Source organism: Oncorhynchus masou, chromosome 18, assembly GCF_036934945.1.
Source record: "Oncorhynchus masou masou isolate Uvic2021 chromosome 18, UVic_Omas_1.1, whole genome shotgun sequence".
Classification (NCBI taxonomy): Eukaryota; Metazoa; Chordata; class Actinopteri; order Salmoniformes; family Salmonidae; genus Oncorhynchus; species Oncorhynchus masou.
The window spans coordinates 5,924,993-5,944,553 of record NC_088229.1 but is presented as its reverse complement, the minus strand read 5'-3'; the positions used below and the strand labels follow the sequence as shown (position 1 = coordinate 5,944,553).

Genomic DNA, 19,561 nt, shown 5'->3' with positions numbered 1-19,561 from the left:
AGCAGGGTAGTGTATATATCTAGGTAGCCGTGTAGTGTGTATAACTAGGGAGCAGGGTAGTGTATATATCTAGGGAGCAGGGTAGTGTATATATCTAGCGAGTAGGGTAGTGTATATATCTAGGGAGCAGGGTAGTGTGTATAACTAGGGAGCAGGGTAGTGTATATATCTAGGGAGCAGGGTAGTGTATATATCTAGGGAGCAGGGTAGTGTATATAACTAGGGAGTTGGGTAGTGTATATAACTAGGGAGTAGGGTAGTGTATATATCTAAGGAGCAGGGTAGTGTATATATCTAGGGAGCAGGGTAGTGTATATAACTAGGGAGTAGGGTAGTGTATATATCTAAGGAGCAGGGTAGTGTATATATCTAGGGAGCAGGGTAGTGTCTATAACTAGGGAGTAGGGTAGTGTATATATCTAGGGAGCAGGGTAGTGTATATATCTAGGGAGCAGGGTAGTGTATACAACTAGGGAGCAGGGTAGTGTGTATATCTAGGGAGCAGGGTAGTGTATATATCTAGGGAGCAGGGTAGTGTGTACAACTAGGGAGCAGGGTAGTGTATATATCTAGGGAGCAGGGTAGTGTATACAACTAGGGAGCAGGGTAGTGTGTATATCTAGGGAGCAGGGTAGTGTATATATCTAGGGAGCAGGGTAGTGTATATATCTAGCGAGTAGGGTAGTGTATATATCTAGGGAGCAGGGTAGTGTGTATAACTAGGGAGCAGGGTAGTGTGTATATCTAGGGAGCAGGGTAGTGTATATATCTAGGGAGCAGGGTAGTGTATATAACTAGGGAGTAGGGTAGTGTATATAACTAGGGAGTAGGGTAGTGTATATATCTAAGGAGCAGGGTAGTGTATATATCTAGGGAGCAGGGTAGTGTCTATAACTAGGGAGTAGGGTAGTGTATATATCTAGGGAGCAGGGTAGTGTATGTATCTAGGGAGCAGGGTAGTGTATACAACTAGGGAGCAGGGTAGTGTGTATATCTAGGGAGCAGGGTAGTGTATATATCTAGGGAGCAGGGTAGTGTGTACAACTAGGGAGCAGGGTAGTGTATATATCTAGGGAGCAGGGTAGTGTATATATCTAGGGAGCAGGGTAGTGTATATATCTAGGGAGCAGGGTAGTGTATATATCTAGGGAGCAGGGTAGTGTATATATCTAGGGAGCCGTGTAGTGTGTATATCTAGGGAGCAGGTTAGTGTATATATCTAGGGAGCAGGGTAGTGTATATAACAAGGGAGCAGAGTAGTGTATATATCTAGGGAGCAGGGTAGTGTATATATCTAGGGAGCAGGGTAGTGTGTATTAGGTGAATTCACCAATTTGTAAGTCGCTCTGGATAAGAGCGTCTGCCAAATGACTTAAATGTAAATGTAAATGTATAACTAGGGAGCAGGGTAGTGTATATATCTAGGGAGCAGGGTAGTGTATATATCTAGGGAGTAGGGTAGCGTGTATAACTAGGGAGCAGGGTAGTGTATATATCTAGGGAGCAGGGTAGTGTATATAACTAGGGAGCAGGGTAGTGTATACAACTAGGGAGCAGGGTAGTGGATATATCTAGGGAGCAGGGTAGTGTATATATCTAGGGAGCAGGGTAGTGTATACAACTAGGGAGCAGGGTAGTGTATATATCTAGGGAGCAGGGTAGTGTATATATCTAGGGAGCAGGGTAGTGTGTACAACTAGGGAGCAGGGTAGTGTATATATCTAGGGAGCAGGGTAGTGTATATATCTAGGGAGCAGGGTAGTGTATATATCTAGGGAGCAGGGTAGTGTGTATATCTAGGGTAGTGTATATATCTAGGGAGCAGGGTAGTGTATATATCTAGGGAGCAGGGTAGTGTATATAACCAGGGAGTAGGGTAGTGTATATATCTAAGGAGCAGGGTAGTGTATATATCTAGGGAGCAGGGTAGTGTCTATAACTAGGGAGTAGGGTAGTGTATATATCTAGGGAGCAGGGTAGTGTATATATCTAGGGAGCAGGGTAGTGTATACAACTAGGGAGCAGGGTAGTGTGTATATCTAGGGAGCAGGGTAGTGTATATATCTAGGGAGCAGGGTAGTGTGTACAACTAGGGAGCAGGGTAGTGTATATATCTAGGGAGCAGGGTAGTGTATATATCTAGGGAGCAGGGTAGTGTATATATCTAGGGAGCAGGGTAGTGTATATATCTAGGGAGCCGTGTAGTGTGTATATCTAGGGAGCAGGGTAGTGTATATATCTAGGGAGCAGGGTAGTGTGTATATCTAGGGTAGTGTATATATCTAGGGAGCAGGGTAGTGTATATATCTAGGGAGCAGGGTAGTGTATATAACTAGGGAGCAGGGTAGTGTATATATCTAGGGAGCAGGGTAGTGTATATATCTAGGGAGCAGGGTAGTGTATATATCTAGGGAGCAGGGTAGTGTGTATATCTAGGGTAGTGTATATATCTAGGGAGCAGGGTAGTGTATATATCTAGGGAACAGGGTAGTGTGTACAACTAGGGAGTAGGGTAGTGTGTATATCTAGGGAGCAGGGTAGTGTATATAACTAGGGAGTAGGGTAGTGTATATATCTAGGGAACAGGGTAGTGTATATATCTAGGGAGCAGGGTAGTGTATATATCTAGGGAGTAGGGTAGTGTATATATCTAGGGAGCAGGGTAGTGTATATAACTAGGGAGTAGGGTAGTGTATATATCTAGGGAACAGGGTAGTGTATATATCTAGGAAGCAGGGTAGTGTATATATCTAGGGAACAGGGTAGTTTATATATCTAGGGAGCAGGGTAGTGTATATAACTAGGGAGTAGGGTAGTGTATATATCTAGGGAGCAGGGTAGTGTATATATCTAGGGAGCAGGGTAGTGTATATATCTAGGGAGCAGGGTAGTGTCTATAACTAGGGAGTAGGGTAGTGTATATAACTAGGGAGTAGGGTAGTGTATATATCTAGGGAGCAGGGTAGTGTATATAACTAGGGAGTAGGGTAGTGTATATATCTAGGGAACAGGGTAGTGTATATATCTAGGGAGCAGGGTAGTGTATATATCTAGGGAACAGGGTAGTTTATATATCTAGGGAGCAGGGTAGTGTATATAACTAGGGAGTAGGGTAGTGTATATATCTAGGGAGCAGGGTAGTGTCTATAACTAGGGAGTAGGGTAGTGTATATATCTAGGGAGCAGGGTAGTGTATATATCTAGGGAGTAGGGTAGTGTATATAACTAGGGAGTAGGGTAGTGTATATATCTAGGGAGCAGGGTAGTGTCTATATCTAGGGAGCAGGGTAGTGTATATATCTAGGGAGCAGGGTAGTGTCTATATCTAGGGAGCAGGGTAGTGTATATATCTAGGGAGCAGGGTAGTGTATATAACTAGGGAGTAGGGTAGTGTATATATCTAGGGAGCAGGGTAGTGTCTATATCTAGGGAGCAGGGTAGTGTATATATCTAGGGAGCAGGGTAGTGTCTATATCTAGGGAGCAGGGTAGTGTATATATCTAGGGAGCAGGGTAGTGTATATAACTAGGGAGTAGGGTAGTGTATATATCTAGGGAGCAGGGTAGTGTATATATCTAGGGAGCAGGGTAGTGTATATAACTAGGGAGTAGGGTAGTGTATATATCTAGGGAGCAGGGTAGTGTCTATATCTAGGGAGCAGGGTAGTGTATATATCTAGGGAGGAGGGTAGTGTCTATATCTAGGGAGCAGGGTAGTGTATATATCTAGGGAGCAGGGTAGTGTATATAACTAGGGAGTAGGGTAGTGTATATATCTAGGGAGCAGGGTAGTGTCTATATCTAGGGAGCAGGGTAGTGTCTATATCTAGGGAGCAGGGTAGTGTATATATCTAGGGAGCAGGGTAGTGTATATATCTAGGGAGCAGGGTAGTGTATATAACTAGGGAGCAGGGTAGTGTATATAACTAGGGAGTAGGGTAGTGTATATATCTAGGGAGCAGGGTAGTGTATATATCTAGGGAGCAGGGTAGTGTATATATCTAGGGAGCAGGGTAGTGTATATATCTAGGGAGCAGGGTAGTGTATATATCTAGGGAGCAGGGTAGTGTGTATAACTAGGGAGCAGGGTAGTGTCTATATCTAGGGAGCAGGGTAGTGTATATATCTAGGGAGCAGGGTAGTGTATATATCTAGGGAGCAGGGTAGTGTGTATAACTAGGGAGCAGGGTAGTGTCTATATCTAGGGAGCAGGGTAGTGTGTATAACTAGGGAGCAGGGTAGTGTCTATATCTAGGGAGCAGGGTAGTGTATATATCTAGGGAGCAGGGTAGTGTGTATAACTAGGGAGCAGGGTAGTGTATATAACTAGGGAGCAGGGTAGTGTATATATCTAGGGAGCAGGGTAGTGTATATATCTAGGGAGCAGGGTAGTGTATATAACTAGGGAGTAGGGTAGTGTTTACATCTAGGGAGCAGGGTAGTGTATATATCTAGGGAGCAGGGTAGTGTATATATCTAGGGAGCAGGGTAGTGTATATATCTAGGGAGCAGGGTAGTGTCTATAACTAGGGAGCAGGGTAGTGTATATATCTAGGGAGCAGGGTAGTGTATATAACTAGGGAGCAGGGTAGTGTATATATCTAGGGAGCAGGGTAGTGTCTATAACTAGGGAGCAGGGTAGTGTATATATCTAGGGAGCAGGGTAGTGTATATAACTAGGGAGCAGGGTAGTGTATATATCTAGGGTGCAGGGTAGTGTATGTAACTAGGCAGCAGGGTAGTGTATATATCTAGGGAGCAGGGTAGTGTATATAACTAGGGAGCAGGGTAGTGTGTATATCTATGGAGCAGGGTAGTGTATATAACTAGGGAGCAGGGTAGTGTATATATCTAGGGAGCAGGGTAGTGTATGTAACTAGGCAGCAGGGTAGTGTATATATCTAGGGAGCAGGGTAGTGTATATAACTAGGGAGCAGGGTAGTGTGTATATCTATGGAGCAGGGTAGTGTATATAACTAGGGAGCAGGGTAGTGTATATATCTAGGGAGCAGGGTAGTGTATATAACTAGGGAGCAGGGTAGTGTGTATAACTAGGGAGCAGGGTAGTGTCTATAACTAGGGAGCAGGGTAGGGTATATATCTAGGGAGCAGGGTAGTGTCTATATCTAGGGAGCAGGGTAGTGTATATATCTAGGGAGCAGGGTAGGGTATATATCTAGGGAGCAGGGTAGTGTCTATATCTAGGGAGCAGGGTAGGGTATATATCTAGGGAGCAGGGTAGTGTATATATCTAGGGAGCAGGGTAGTGTATATATCTAGGGAGCAGGGTAGTGTATATATCTAGGGAGCAGGGTAGGGTATATATCTAGGGAGTAGGGTAGTGTATATATCTAGGGAGCAGGGTAGTGTATATATCTAGGGAGCAGGGTAGTGTATATATCTAGGGAGCAGGGTAGTGTATATAACTAGGGAGCAGGGTAGTGTGTATAACTAGGGAGTAGGGTAGTGTCTATAACTAGGGAGCAGGGTAGGGTATATATCTAGGGAGCAGGGTAGTGTCTATATCTAGGGAGCAGGGTAGTGTATATATCTAGGGAGCAGGGTAGGGTATATATCTAGGGAGCAGGGTAGTGTATATATCTAGGGAGCAGGGTAGTGTATATATCTAGGGAGCAGGGTAGTGTATATATCTAGGGAGCAGGGTAGTGTATATATCTAGGGAGCAGGGTAGTGTATATATCTAGGGAGCAGGGTAGTGTATATATCTAGGGAGCAGGGTAGTGTATATATCTAGGGAGCAGGGTAGTGTATATGACTAGGGAGCAGGGTAGTGTATATATCTAGGGAGCAGGGTAGTGTATATATCTAGGGAGCAGGGTAGTGTATATATCTAGGGAGCAGGGTAGTGTATATATCTAGGGAGCAGGGTAGTGTATATATCTAGGGAGCAGGGTAGTGTGTATATCTAGGGTAGTGTATATATCTAGGGAGCAGGGTAGTGTATATATCTAGGGAGCAGGGTAGTGTATATAACTAGGGAGCAGGGTAGTGTGTATAACTAGGGAGCAGGGTAGTGTATATATCTAGGGAGCAGGGTAGTGTATATATCTAGGGAGCAGGGTAGTGTGTATAACTAGGGAGCAGGGTAGTGTATATATCTAGGGAGCAGGGTAGTGTATATATCTAGGGAGCAGGGTAGTGTATATATCTAGGGAGCAGGGTAGTGTATATATCTAGGGAGCAGGGTAGTGTATATAACTAGGGAGCAGGGTAGTGTATGTAACTAGGGAGCAGGGTAGTGTGTATATCTAGGGAGCAGGGTAGTGTATATATCTAGGGAGCAGGGTAGTGTATATAACTAGGGAGCAGGGTAGTGTATATAACTAGGGAGCAGGGTAGTGTATATAACTAGGGAGCAGGGTAGTGTATATAACTAGGGAGCAGGGTAGTGTATATAACTAGGGAGCAGGGTAGTGTATATATCTAGGGAGCAGGGTAGTGTAGATAACTAGGGAGCAGGGTAGTGTATATATCTAGGGAGCAGGGTAGTGTATATAACTAGGGAGCAGGGTAGTGTATATAACTAGGGAGCAGGGTAGTGTATATAACTAGGGAGCAGGGTAGTGTATATAACTAGGGAGCAGGGTAGTGTATATAACTAGGGAGCAGGGTAGTGTATATAACTAGGGAGCAGGGTAGTGTATATAACTAGGGAGCAGGGTAGTGTATATATCTAGGGAGCAGGGTAGTGTATATAACTAGGGAGCAGGGTAGTGTATATAACTAGGGAGCAGGGTAGTGTATATATATAGGGAGCAGGGTAGTGTATATAACTAGGGAGCAGGGTAGTGTATATATCTAGGGAGCAGGGTAGTGTATATAACTAGGGAGCAGGGTAGTGTATATAACTAGGGAGCAGGGTAGTGTATATAACTAGGGAGCAGGGTAGTGTATATATCTAGGGAGCAGGGTAGTGTCTATAACTAGGGAGCAGGGTAGTGTATATATCTAGGGAGCAGGGTAGTGTATATAACTAGGGAGCAGGGTAGTGTAGATAACTAGGGAGCAGGGTAGTGTATATAACTAGGGAGCAGGGTAGTGTATATATCTAGGGAGCAGGGTAGTGTATATAACTAGGGAGCAGGGTAGTGTATATAACTAGGGAGCAGGGTAGTGTATATAACTAGGGAGCAGGGTAGTGTATATAACTAGGGAGCAGGGTAGTGTATATAACTAGGGAGCAGGGTAGTGTATATAACTAGGGAGCAGGGTAGTGTATATAACTAGGGAGCAGGGTAGTGTATATAACTAGGGAGCAGGGTAGTGTATATATCTAGGGAGCAGGGTAGTGTATATAACTAGGGAGCAGGGTAGTGTATATATCTAGGGAGCAGGGTAGTGTCTATAACTAGGGAGCAGGGTAGTGTATATAACTAGGGAGCAGGGTAGTGTATATATCTAGGGAGCAGGGTAGTGTATATATCTAGGGAGCAGGGTAGTGTATATAACTAGGGAGCAGGGTAGTGTATATATCTAGGGAGCAGGGTAGTGTCTATATCTAGGGAGCAGGGTAGTGTATATATCTAGGGAGCAGGGTAGTGTATATATCTAGGGAGCAGGGTAGTGTATATATCTAGGGAGTAGGGTAGTGTATATATCTAGGGAGCAGGGTAGTGTCTATATCTAGGGAGCAGGGTAGTGTCTATATCTAGGGAGCAGGGTAGTGTATATATCTAGGGAGCAGGGTAGTGTATATATCTAGGGAGCAGGGTAGTGTCTATATCTAGGGAGCAGGGTAGTGTATATATCTAGGGAGCAGGGTAGTGTATATAACTAGGGAGCAGGGTAGTGTATATATCTAGGGAGCAGGGTAGTGTATATAACTAGGGAGCAGGGTAGTGTATATAACTAGGGAGCAGGGTAGTGTATATAACTAGGGAGCAGGGTAGTGTCTATAACTAGGGAGCAGGGTAGTGTATATAACTAGGGAGTAGGGTAGTGTATATATCTAGGGAGCAGGGTAGTGTATATATCTAGGGAGCAGGGTAGTGTCTATAACTAGGGAGCAGGGTAGTGTCTATAACTAGGGAGCAGGGTAGTGTATATAACTAGGGAGTAGGGTAGTGTATATATCTAGGGAGCAGGGTAGTGTCTATAACTAGGGAGCAGGGTAGTGTCTATAACTAGGGAGCAGGGTAGTGTATATAACTAGGGAGCAGGGTAGTGTCTATAACTAGGGAGCAGGGTAGTGTATATAACTAGGGAGCAGGGTAGTGTATATAACTAGGGAGCAGGGTAGTGTATATAACTAGGGAGCAGGGTAGTGTATATAACTAGGGAGCAGGGTAGTGTATATATCTAGGGAGCAGGGTAGTGTCTATATCTAGGGAGCAGGGTAGTGTATATATCTAGGGAGCAGGGTAGTGTCTATAACTAGGGAGCAGGGTAGTGTCTATAACTAGGGAGCAGGGTAGTGTGTATAACTAGGGAGCAGGGTAGTGTCTATATCTAGGGAGCAGGGTAGTGTATATAACTAGGGAGCAGGGTAGTGTATATAACTAGGGAGCAGGGTAGTGTATATAACTAGGGAGCAGGGTAGTGTCTATATCTAGGGAGCAGGGTAGTGTATATATCTAGGGAGCAGGGTAGTGTATATAACTAGGGAGCAGGGTAGTGTGTATAACTAGGGAGCAGGGTAGTGTCTATATCTAGGGAGTAGGGTAGTGTATATAACTAGGGAGCAGGGTAGTGTATATATCTAGGGAGTAGGGTAGTGTATATATCTAGGGAGCAGGGTAGTGTGTATAACTAGGGAGCAGGGTAGTGTATATATCTAGGGAGCAGGGTAGTGTATATAACTAGGGAGCAGGGTAGTGTCTATAACTAGGGAGCAGGGTAGTGTGTATAACTAGGGAGTAGGGTAGTGTCTATAACTAGGGAGCAGGGTAGTGTATATAACTAGGGAGCAGGGTAGTGTATATAACTAGGGAGCAGGGTAGTGTATATAACTAGGGAGTAGGGTAGTGTATATAACTAGGGAGCAGGGTAGTGTATATAACTAGGGAGCAGGGTAGTGTATATAACTAGGGAGCAGGGTAGTGTCTATATCTAGGGAGCAGGGTAGTGTATATAACTAGGGAGCAGGGTAGTGTATATATCTAGGGAGCAGGGTAGTGTGTATATCTAGGGAGCAGGGTAGTGTATATAACTAGGGAGCAGGGTAGTGTATATATCTAGGGAGCAGGGTAGTGTATATAACTAGGGAGCAGGGTAGTGTATATATATAGGGAGCAGGGTAGTGTATATATCTAGGGAGCAGGGTAGTGTATATATCTAGGGAGCAGGGTAGTGTATATAACTAGGGAGTAGGGTAGTGTATATAACTAGGGAGCAGGGTAGTGTCTATAACTAGGGAGCAGGGTAGTGTCTATAACTAGGGAGCAGGGTAGTGTATATATCTAGGGAGCAGGGTAGTGTATATATCTAGGGAGCAGGGTAGTGTATATATCTAGGGAGCAGGGTAGTGTATATATCTAGGGAGCAGGGTAGTGTATATATCTAGGGAGCAGGGTAGTGTATATAACTAGGGAGCAGGGTAGTGTATATATCTAGGGAGCAGGGTAGTGTATATAACTAGGGAGCAGGGTAGTGTATATATCTAGGGAGCAGGGTAGTGTATATAACTAGGGAGCAGGGTAGTGTATATAACTAGGGAGCAGGGTAGTGTCTATATCTAGGGAGCAGGGTAGTGTATATAACTAGGGAGCAGGGTAGTGTATATAACTAGGGAGCAGGGTAGTGTATATATCTAGGGAGCAGGGTAGTGTATATATCTAGGGAGCAGGGTAGTGTCTATAACTAGGGAGCAGGGTAGTGTATATAACTAGGGAGCAGGGTAGTGTCTATAACTAGGGAGCAGGGTAGTGTATATAACTAGGGAGCAGGGTAGTGTATATATCTAGGGAGCAGGGTAGTGTATATATCTAGGGAGCAGGGTAGTGTCTATAACTAGGGAGCAGGGTAGTGTATATAACTAGGGAGCAGGGTAGTGTCTATAACTAGGGAGCAGGGTAGTGTATATAACTAGGGAGCAGGGTAGTGTATATAACTAGGGAGCAGGGTAGTGTATATATCTAGGGAGCAGGGTAGTGTATATAACTAGGGAGCAGGGTAGTGTCTATATCTAGGGAGCAGGGTAGTGTCTATAACTAGGGAGCAGGGTAGTGTATATATCTAGGGAGCAGGGTAGTGTATATAACTAGGGAGCAGGGTAGTGTATATAACTAGGGAGCAGGGTAGTGTCTATAACTAGGGAGCAGGGTAGTGTATATAACTAGGGAGCAGGGTAGTGTCTATAACTAGGGAGCAGGGTAGTGTATATAACTAGGGAGCAGGGTAGTGTCTATAACTAGGGAGCAGGGTAGTGTATATAACTAGGGAGCAGGGTAGTGTATATAACTAGGGAGCAGGGTAGTGTATATAACTAGGGAGCAGGGTAGTGTATATAACTAGGGAGCAGGGTAGTGTATATAACTAGGGAGCAGGGTAGTGTCTATAACTAGGGAGCAGGGTAGTGTATATAACTAGGGAGCAGGGTAGTGTCTATAACTAGGGAGCAGGGTAGTGTATATAACTAGGGAGCAGGGTAGTGTATATAACTAGGGAGCAGGGTAGTGTATATATCTAGGGAGCAGGGTAGTGTCTATAACTAGGGAGCAGGGTAGTGTATATAACTAGGGAGCAGGGTAGTGTGTATAACTAGGGAGCAGGGTAGTGTATATAACTAGGGAGCAGGGTAGTGTATATAACTAGGGAGCAGGGTAGTGTATATAACTAGGGAGTAGGGTAGTGTATATAACTAGGGAGTAGGGTAGTGTATATAACTAGGGAGCAGGGTAGTGTATATAACTAGGGAGCAGGGTAGTGTCTATAACTAGGGAGCAGGGTAGTGTATATAACTAGGGAGCAGGGTAGTGTATATATCTAGGGAGCAGGGTAGTGTATATATCTAGGGAGCAGGGTAGTGTGTATATCTAGGGAGCAGGGTAGTGTATATAACTAGGGAGCAGGGTAGTGTATATATCTAGGGAGCAGGGTAGTGTATATAACTAGGGAGCAGGGTAGTGTATATATATAGGGAGCAGGGTAGTGTATATATCTAGGGAGCAGGGTAGTGTATATATCTAGGGAGCAGGGTAGTGTATATAACTAGGGAGTAGGGTAGTGTATATAACTAGGGAGCAGGGTAGTGTCTATAACTAGGGAGCAGGGTAGTGTCTATAACTAGGGAGCAGGGTAGTGTATATATCTAGGGAGCAGGGTAGTGTATATATCTAGGGAGCAGGGTAGTGTATATATCTAGGGAGCAGGGTAGTGTATATATCTAGGGAGCAGGGTAGTGTATATATCTAGGGAGCAGGGTAGTGTATATAACTAGGGAGCAGGGTAGTGTATATATCTAGGGAGCAGGGTAGTGTATATAACTAGGGAGCAGGGTAGTGTATATATCTAGGGAGCAGGGTAGTGTATATAACTAGGGAGCAGGGTAGTGTATATAACTAGGGAGCAGGGTAGTGTCTATATCTAGGGAGCAGGGTAGTGTATATAACTAGGGAGCAGGGTAGTGTATATAACTAGGGAGCAGGGTAGTGTATATATCTAGGGAGCAGGGTAGTGTATATATCTAGGGAGCAGGGTAGTGTCTATAACTAGGGAGCAGGGTAGTGTATATAACTAGGGAGCAGGGTAGTGTCTATAACTAGGGAGCAGGGTAGTGTATATAACTAGGGAGCAGGGTAGTGTATATATCTAGGGAGCAGGGTAGTGTATATATCTAGGGAGCAGGGTAGTGTCTATAACTAGGGAGCAGGGTAGTGTATATAACTAGGGAGCAGGGTAGTGTCTATAACTAGGGAGCAGGGTAGTGTATATAACTAGGGAGCAGGGTAGTGTATATAACTAGGGAGCAGGGTAGTGTATATATCTAGGGAGCAGGGTAGTGTATATAACTAGGGAGCAGGGTAGTGTCTATATCTAGGGAGCAGGGTAGTGTCTATAACTAGGGAGCAGGGTAGTGTATATATCTAGGGAGCAGGGTAGTGTATATAACTAGGGAGCAGGGTAGTGTATATAACTAGGGAGCAGGGTAGTGTCTATAACTAGGGAGCAGGGTAGTGTATATAACTAGGGAGCAGGGTAGTGTCTATAACTAGGGAGCAGGGTAGTGTATATAACTAGGGAGCAGGGTAGTGTCTATAACTAGGGAGCAGGGTAGTGTATATAACTAGGGAGCAGGGTAGTGTCTATAACTAGGGAGCAGGGTAGTGTATATAACTAGGGAGCAGGGTAGTGTATATATCTAGGGAGCAGGGTAGTGTATATATCTAGGGAGCAGGGTAGTGTATATATCTAGGGAGCAGGGTAGTGTATATATCTAGAGAGCAGGGTAGTGTGTATAACTAGGGAGCAGGGTAGTGTATATATCTAGGGAGCAGGGTAGTGTATATATCTAGGGAGCAGGGTAGTGTATATATCTAGGGAGCAGGGTAGTGTATATATCTAGGGAGCAGGGTAGTGTATATATCTAGGGAGCAGGGTAGTGTATATATCTAGAGAGCAGGGTAGTGTGTATAACTAGGGAGCAGGGTAGTGTATATATCTAGGGAGCAGGGTAGTGTATATAACTAGGGAGCAGGGTAGTGTCTATAACTAGGGAGCAGGGTAGTGTATATATCTAGGGAGCAGGGTAGTGTATATATCTAGGGAGCAGGGTAGTGTTTATAACTAGGGAGCAGGGTAGTGTATATATCTAGGGAGCAGGGTAGTGTATATATCTAGGGAGCAGGGTAGTGTCTATAACTAGGGAGCAGGGTAGTGTATATATCTAGGGAGCAGGGTAGTGTATATATCTAGGGAGCAGGGTAGTGTCTATAACTAGGGAGCAGGGTAGTGTATATAACTAGGGAGCAGGGTAGTGTATATATCTAGGGAGTAGGGTAGTGTATATAACTAGGGAGTAGGGTAGTGTATATAACTAGGGAGCAGGGTAGTGTATATAACTAGGGAGCAGGGTAGTGTATATAACTAGGGAGCAGGGTAGTGTATATAACTAGGGAGCAGGGTAGTGTATATAACTAGGGAGCAGGGTAGTGTATATAACTAGGGAGCAGGGTAGTGTGTATATCTAGGGAGCAGGGTAGTGTATATAACTAGGGAGCAGGGTAGTGTCTATAACTAGGGAGCAGGGTAGTGTATATAACTAGGGAGCAGGGTAGTGTGTATATCTAGGGAGCAGGGTAGTGTCTATAACTAGGGAGTAGTGTGTATATCTAGGGAGCAGGGTAGTGTCTATAACTAGGGAGTAGTGTGTATATCTAGGGAGCAGGGTAGTGTCTATAACTAGGGAGTAGTGTATATATCTAGGGAGCAGGGTAGTGTATATAACTAGGGAGTAGGGTAGTGTATATATCTAGGGAGCAGGGTAGTGTATATATCTAGGGAGCAGGGTAGTGTATATATCTAGGGAGCAGGGTAGTGTCTATATCTAGGGAGCAGGGTAGTGTATATATCTAGGGAGCAGGGTAGTGTATATATCTAGGGAGCAGGGTAGTGTATATATCTAGGGAGCAGGGTAGTGTATATATCTAGGGAGCAGGGTAGTGTATATATCTAGGGAGCAGGGTAGTGTATATATCTAGGGAGCAGGGTAGTGTATATATCTAGGGAGCAGGGTAGTGTATATATCTAGGGAGCAGGGTAGTGTATATATCTAGGGAGCAGGGTAGTGTATATAACTAGGGAGCAGGGTAGTGTCTATATCTAGGGAGCAGGGTAGTGTATATATCTAGGGAGCAGGGTAGTGTCTATAACTAGGGAGCAGGGTAGTGTATATAACTAGGGAGCAGGGTAGTGTATATATCTAGGGAGCAGGGTAGTGTATATAACTAGGGAGCAGGGTAGTGTATATATCTAGGGAGCAGGGTAGTGTCTATAACTAGGGAGCAGGGTAGTGTATATAACTAGGGAGCAGGGTAGTGTATATATCTAGGGAGCAGGGTAGTGTATATAACTAGGGAGCAGGGTAGTGTATATATCTAGGGAGCAGGGTAGTGTGTATAACTAGGGAGCAGGGTAGTGTCTATAACTAGGGAGCAGGGTAGTGTATATATCTAGGGAGCAGTGTAGTGTATATATCTAGGGAGCAGGGTAGTGTCTATAACTAGGGAGCAGTGTAGTGTATATATCTAGGGAGCAGGGTAGTGTCTATAACTAGGGAGCAGGGTAGTGTATATATCTAGGGAGCAGGGTAGTGTCTATAACTAGGGAGCAGGGTAGTGTATATATCTAGGGAGCAGGGTAGTGTATATAACTAGGGAGCAGGGTAGTGTATATATCTAGGGAGCAGGGTAGTGTATATATCTAGGGAGCAGGGTAGTGTATATATCTAGGGAGCAGGGTAGTGTATATATCTAGGGAGCAGGGTAGTGTATATATCTAGGGAGCAGGGTAGTGTATATAACTAGGGAGCAGGGTAGTGTCTATAACTAGGGAGTAGGGTAGTGTATATAACTAGGGAGCAGGGTAGTGTGTATAACTAGGGAGCAGGGTAGTGTATATAACTAGGGAGCAGGGTAGTGTATATATCTAGGGAGCAGGGTAGTGTCTATAACTAGGGAGCAGGGTAGTGTATATAACTAGGGAGCAGGGTAGTGTATATAACTAGGGAGCAGGGTAGTGTATATATCTAGGGAGCAGGGTAGTGTCTATAACTAGGGAGCAGGGTAGTGTATATAACTAGGGAGCAGGGTAGTGTATATAACTAGGGAGCAGGGTAGTGTATATATCTAGGGAGCAGGGTAGTGTGTATAACTAGGGAGCAGGGTAGTGTCTATAACTAGGGAGTAGGGTAGTGTCTATAACTAGGGAGTAGGGTAGTGTCTATAACTAGGGAGCAGGGTAGTGTCTATAACTAGGGAGCAGGGTAGTGTGTATAACTAGGGAGCAGGGTAGTGTATATAACTAGGGAGTAGGGTAGTGTCTATAACTAGGGAGCAGGGTAGTGTATATAACTAGGGAGTAGGGTAGTGTCTATAACTAGGGAGCAGGGTAGTGTATATAACTAGGGAGCAGGGTAGTGTATATATCTAGGGAGCAGGGTAGTGTGTATAACTAGGGAGCAGGGTAGTGTATATATCTAGGGAGCAGGGTAGTGTGTATAACTAGGGAGCAGGGTAGTGTATATATCTAGGGAGCAGGGTAGTGTATATATCTAGGGAGCAGGGTAGTGTCTATATCTAGGGAGCAGGGTAGTGTCTATATCTAGGGAGCAGGGTAGTGTATATATCTAGGGAGCAGGGTAGTGTATATATCTAGGGAGCAGGGTAGTGTATATATCTAGGGAGCAGGGTAGTGTCTATATCTAGGGAGCAGGGTAGTGTCTATATCTAGGGAGCAGGGTAGTGTATATATCTAGGGAGCAGGGTAGTGTCTATAACTAGGAGCAGGGTAGTGTCTATATCTAGGGAGCAGGGTAGTGTCTATATCTAGGGAGCAGGGTAGTGTCTATATCTAGGGAGCAGGGTAGTGTATATATCTAGGGAGCAGGGTAGTGTCTATAACTAGGGAGCAGGGTAGTGTCTATAACTAGGGAGCAGGGTAGTGTCTATATCTAGGGAGCAGGGTAGTGTCTATATCTAGGGAGCGGGGTAGTGTCTATATCTAGGGAGCAGGGTAGTGTCTATATCTAGGGAGCAGGGTAGTGTGTATAACTAGGGAGCAGGGTAGTGTATATAACTAGGGAGCAGGGTAGTGTCTATAACTAGGGAGCAGGGTAGTGTCTATAACTAGGGAGCAGGGTAGTGTCTATAACTAGGGAGCAGGGTAGTGTCTATATCTAGGGAGCAGGGTAGTGTCTATATCTAGGGAGCAGGGTAGTGTCTATATCTAGGGAGCAGGGTAGTGTCTATATCTAGGGAGCAGGGTAGTGTCTATAACTAGGGAGCAGGATAGTGTATATAACTAGGGAGCAGGGTAGTGTCTATATCTAGGGAGCAGGGTAGTGTCTATATCTAGGGAGCAGGGTAGTGTCTATAACTAGGGAGCAGGGTACACAGACTACCTTCCAGCGATTGCCACAGCCGTTGCACAGTACGAATGTAGTCATGGGTTCGTCAGCACTGCGCGTCTGCACCTAGAAAACACAGAGAACGACAGCGTGTACAGCAGGGGTAGGCAACTCAATTCAGCCGTGGAACGATTTTTGTCGGAGCGGATGGTCAGGGGGACATAATGATAATAATTTGTACACTACAAATTGATTACAACCTCACATAAAATTGATGAAAACTTGCTCGAGAATACTCAGGACCTCAGACTGGGGCAAAGATTCACCTTCCAACAGGACAACGACCCTAAGCAAGACAACGCAGGAGTGGCTTCAGGACAAGTCTCTGGACATACTAAGACAGTTGTGAAGAGGGCATGACAACACCTTTTCCCCCTCAGGAGACTGAAAAGATTTGGCATTGGGCCCCATATTATCAAAAAGTTATACAGCTGCACCATCGAGAGCTTCCGGACCGGTTGCATCCCCGCCTGGTATGGCAACTGCTCGGCATCTGACCATAAGTCGCTACAGAGGTACGGCCCAGTACATCACTGGGACCAAGCCTCCTGCCATCCAGGACCTCTATACCAGGCGGTGTCAGAGGAAAGCCCAAAGAATTGTCAAAGACTCCAGTCACCCAAGTCATAGACTGTTCTCTTTGCTATCGCACGACAAGCGGTACCGGAGAGCCAAGTCTAGAACCAAAAGGCTCCTTAACAGCTTCTACCCCCATACTAAATAATTAATGGCAACTCTGACTATTTACATTGACACCCCCAACCAATAGTGTTTTACAGTTCTGCTACTCGCTGTTTATTATCTATGCATAGTCACTTCACCCCTACCTACAAATTACCTCTAACCTTTACCCCCACACATTGACTCTGTACCGTAATACCCTGTATATAGCCTCCACATTTACTCTGTACCGTAATACCCTGTATATAGCCTTCACATTGACTCTGTACTGGTACCACCTGTATATAGCCTCCACATTGACTCTGTACCGTAACACCCTGTATATAGCCTCCACATTGACTCTGTACCAGTACCCCCTGTATATAGCCTCCACATTGACTCGGTACTGGTACCCCCTGTATATAGCCTCCACATTGACTCTGTACAGGTACCCCCTGTATATAGCCTCCACATTGACTCTGTACCAGTACCCCCTGTATATAGCCTCCACATTGACTCTGTACAGGTACCCCTTGTATATAGCCTCCACATTGACTCTGTACTGGTACCCCCTGTATATAGCCTCCACATTGACTCTGTACTGGTACCCCCTGTATATTGCCTCCACATTGACTCTGTACCGGTACCCCCTGTATATAGCCTCCACATTGACTATGTACTGGTACCCCCTGTATATAGCCTCCACATTGACTCTGTACTCTGTCCTCCCCTCCCGCTCCGTGGCTCGATGACTCATTGCGAGCTCACAGAACAGAGCTCCGGGCAGCCGAGCGGAAATGGAGGAAAACTCGCCTCCCTGCGGACCTGGCATCCTTTCACTCCCTCCTCTCTACATTTTCCTCCTCTGTCTCTGCTGCTAAAGCCACTTTCTACCACTCTAAATTCCAAGCATCTGCCTCTAACCCTAGGAAGCTCTTTGCCACCTTCTCCTCCCTCCTGAATCCTCCTCCCCCTCCCCCCTCCTCCCTCTCTGCAGATGACTTCGTCAACCATTTTGAGAAGAAGGTCGACGACATCCGATCCTCGTTTGCTAAGTCAAACGACACCGCTGGTTCTGCTCACACTGCCCTACCCTGTGCTCTGACCTCTTTCTCCCCTCTCTCTCCAGATGAAATCTCGCTTCTTGTGACGGCCGGCCGCCCAACAACCTGCCCGCTCGACCCTATCCCCTCCTCTCTCCTCCAGACCATTTCCGGGGACCTTCTCCCTTACCTCACCTCGCTCATCAACTCATCCCTGACCGCTGGCTACGTCCCTTCCGTCTTCAAGAGAGCGAGAGTTGCACCCCTTCTGAAAAAACCTACACTCGATCCCTCCGATGTCAACAACTACAGACCAGTATCCCTTCTTTCTTTTCTCTCCAAAACTCTTGAACGTGCCGTCCTTGGCCAGCTCTCCCGCTATCTCTCTCAGAATGACCTTCTTGATCCAAATCAGTCAGGTTTCAAGACTAGTCATTCAACTGAGACTGCTCTTCTCTGCATCACGGAGGCGCTCCGCACTGCTAAAGCTAACTCTCTCTCCTCTGCTCTCATCCTTCTAGACCTATCGGCTGCCTTCGATACTGTGAACCATCAGATCCTCCTCTCCACCCTCTCCGAGTTGGGCATCTCCGGCGCGGCCCACGCTTGGATTGCGTCCTACCTGACAGGTCGCTCCTACCAGGTGGCGTGGCGAGAATCTGTCTCCTCGCCACGCGCTCTCACCACTGGTGTCCCCCAGGGCTCTGTTCTAGGCCCTCTCCTATTCTCGCTATACACCAAGTCACTTGGCTCTGTCATAACCTCACATGGTCTCTCCTATCATTGCTATGCAGACGACACACAATTAATCTTCTCCTTTCCCCCTTCTGATGACCAGGTGGCGAATCGCATCTCTGCATGTCTGGCAGACATATCAGTGTGGATGACGGATCACCACCTCAAGCTGAACCTCGGCAAGACGGAGCTGCTCTTCCTCCCGGGGAAGGACTGCCCGTTCCATGATCTCGCCATCACGGTTGACAACTCCATTGTGTCCTCCTCCCAGAGCGCTAAGAACCTTGGCGTGATCCTGGACAACACCCTGTCGTTCTCAACCAACATCATGGCGGTGGCCCGCTCCTGTAGGTTCATGCTCTACAACATCCGCAGAGTACGACCCTGCCTCACACAGGAAGCGGCGCAGGTCCTAATCCAGGCACTTGTCATCTCCCGTCTGGATTACTGCAACTCGCTGTTGGCTGGGCTCCCTGCCTGTGCCATTAAGCCCCTACAACTCATCCAGAACGCCGCAGCCCGTCTGGTGTTCAACCTTCCCAAGTTCTCTCACGTCACCCCGCTCCTCCGCTCTCTCCACTGGCTTCCAGTTGAAGCTCGCATCCGCTACAAGACCATGGTGCTTGCCTACGGAGCTGTGAGGGGAACGGCACCGCAGTACCTCCAGGCTCTGATCAGGCCCTACACCCAAGCAAGGGCACTGCGTTCATCCACCTCTGGCCTGCTCGCCTCCCTACCATTGAGGAAGTACAGTTCCCGCTCAGCCCAGTCAAAACTGTTCGCTGCTCTGGCCCCCCAATGGTGGAACAAACTCCCTCACGACGCCAGGACAGCGGAGTCAATCACCACCTTCCGGAGACACCTGAAACCCCACCTCTTCAAGGAATACCTAGGATAGGATAAGTAATCCTTCTCACCATCCCCCCCCCCCTTAATGATTTAGATGCACTATTGTAAAGTGGCTGTTCCACTGGATGTCAGAAGGTGAATTCACCAATTTGTAAGTCGCTCTGGATAAGAGCGTCTGCTAAATGACTTAA

General features: G+C 46.0%; 1 pseudogene; it reads right to left on the bottom strand.

Moving 5' to 3' along the window:
* The window catches only part of LOC135504556 (transcription elongation factor A protein 2-like), a 72,448-nt pseudogene that overhangs the window by 17,239 nt on the left and 35,648 nt on the right, over nucleotides 1–19,561 (bottom strand).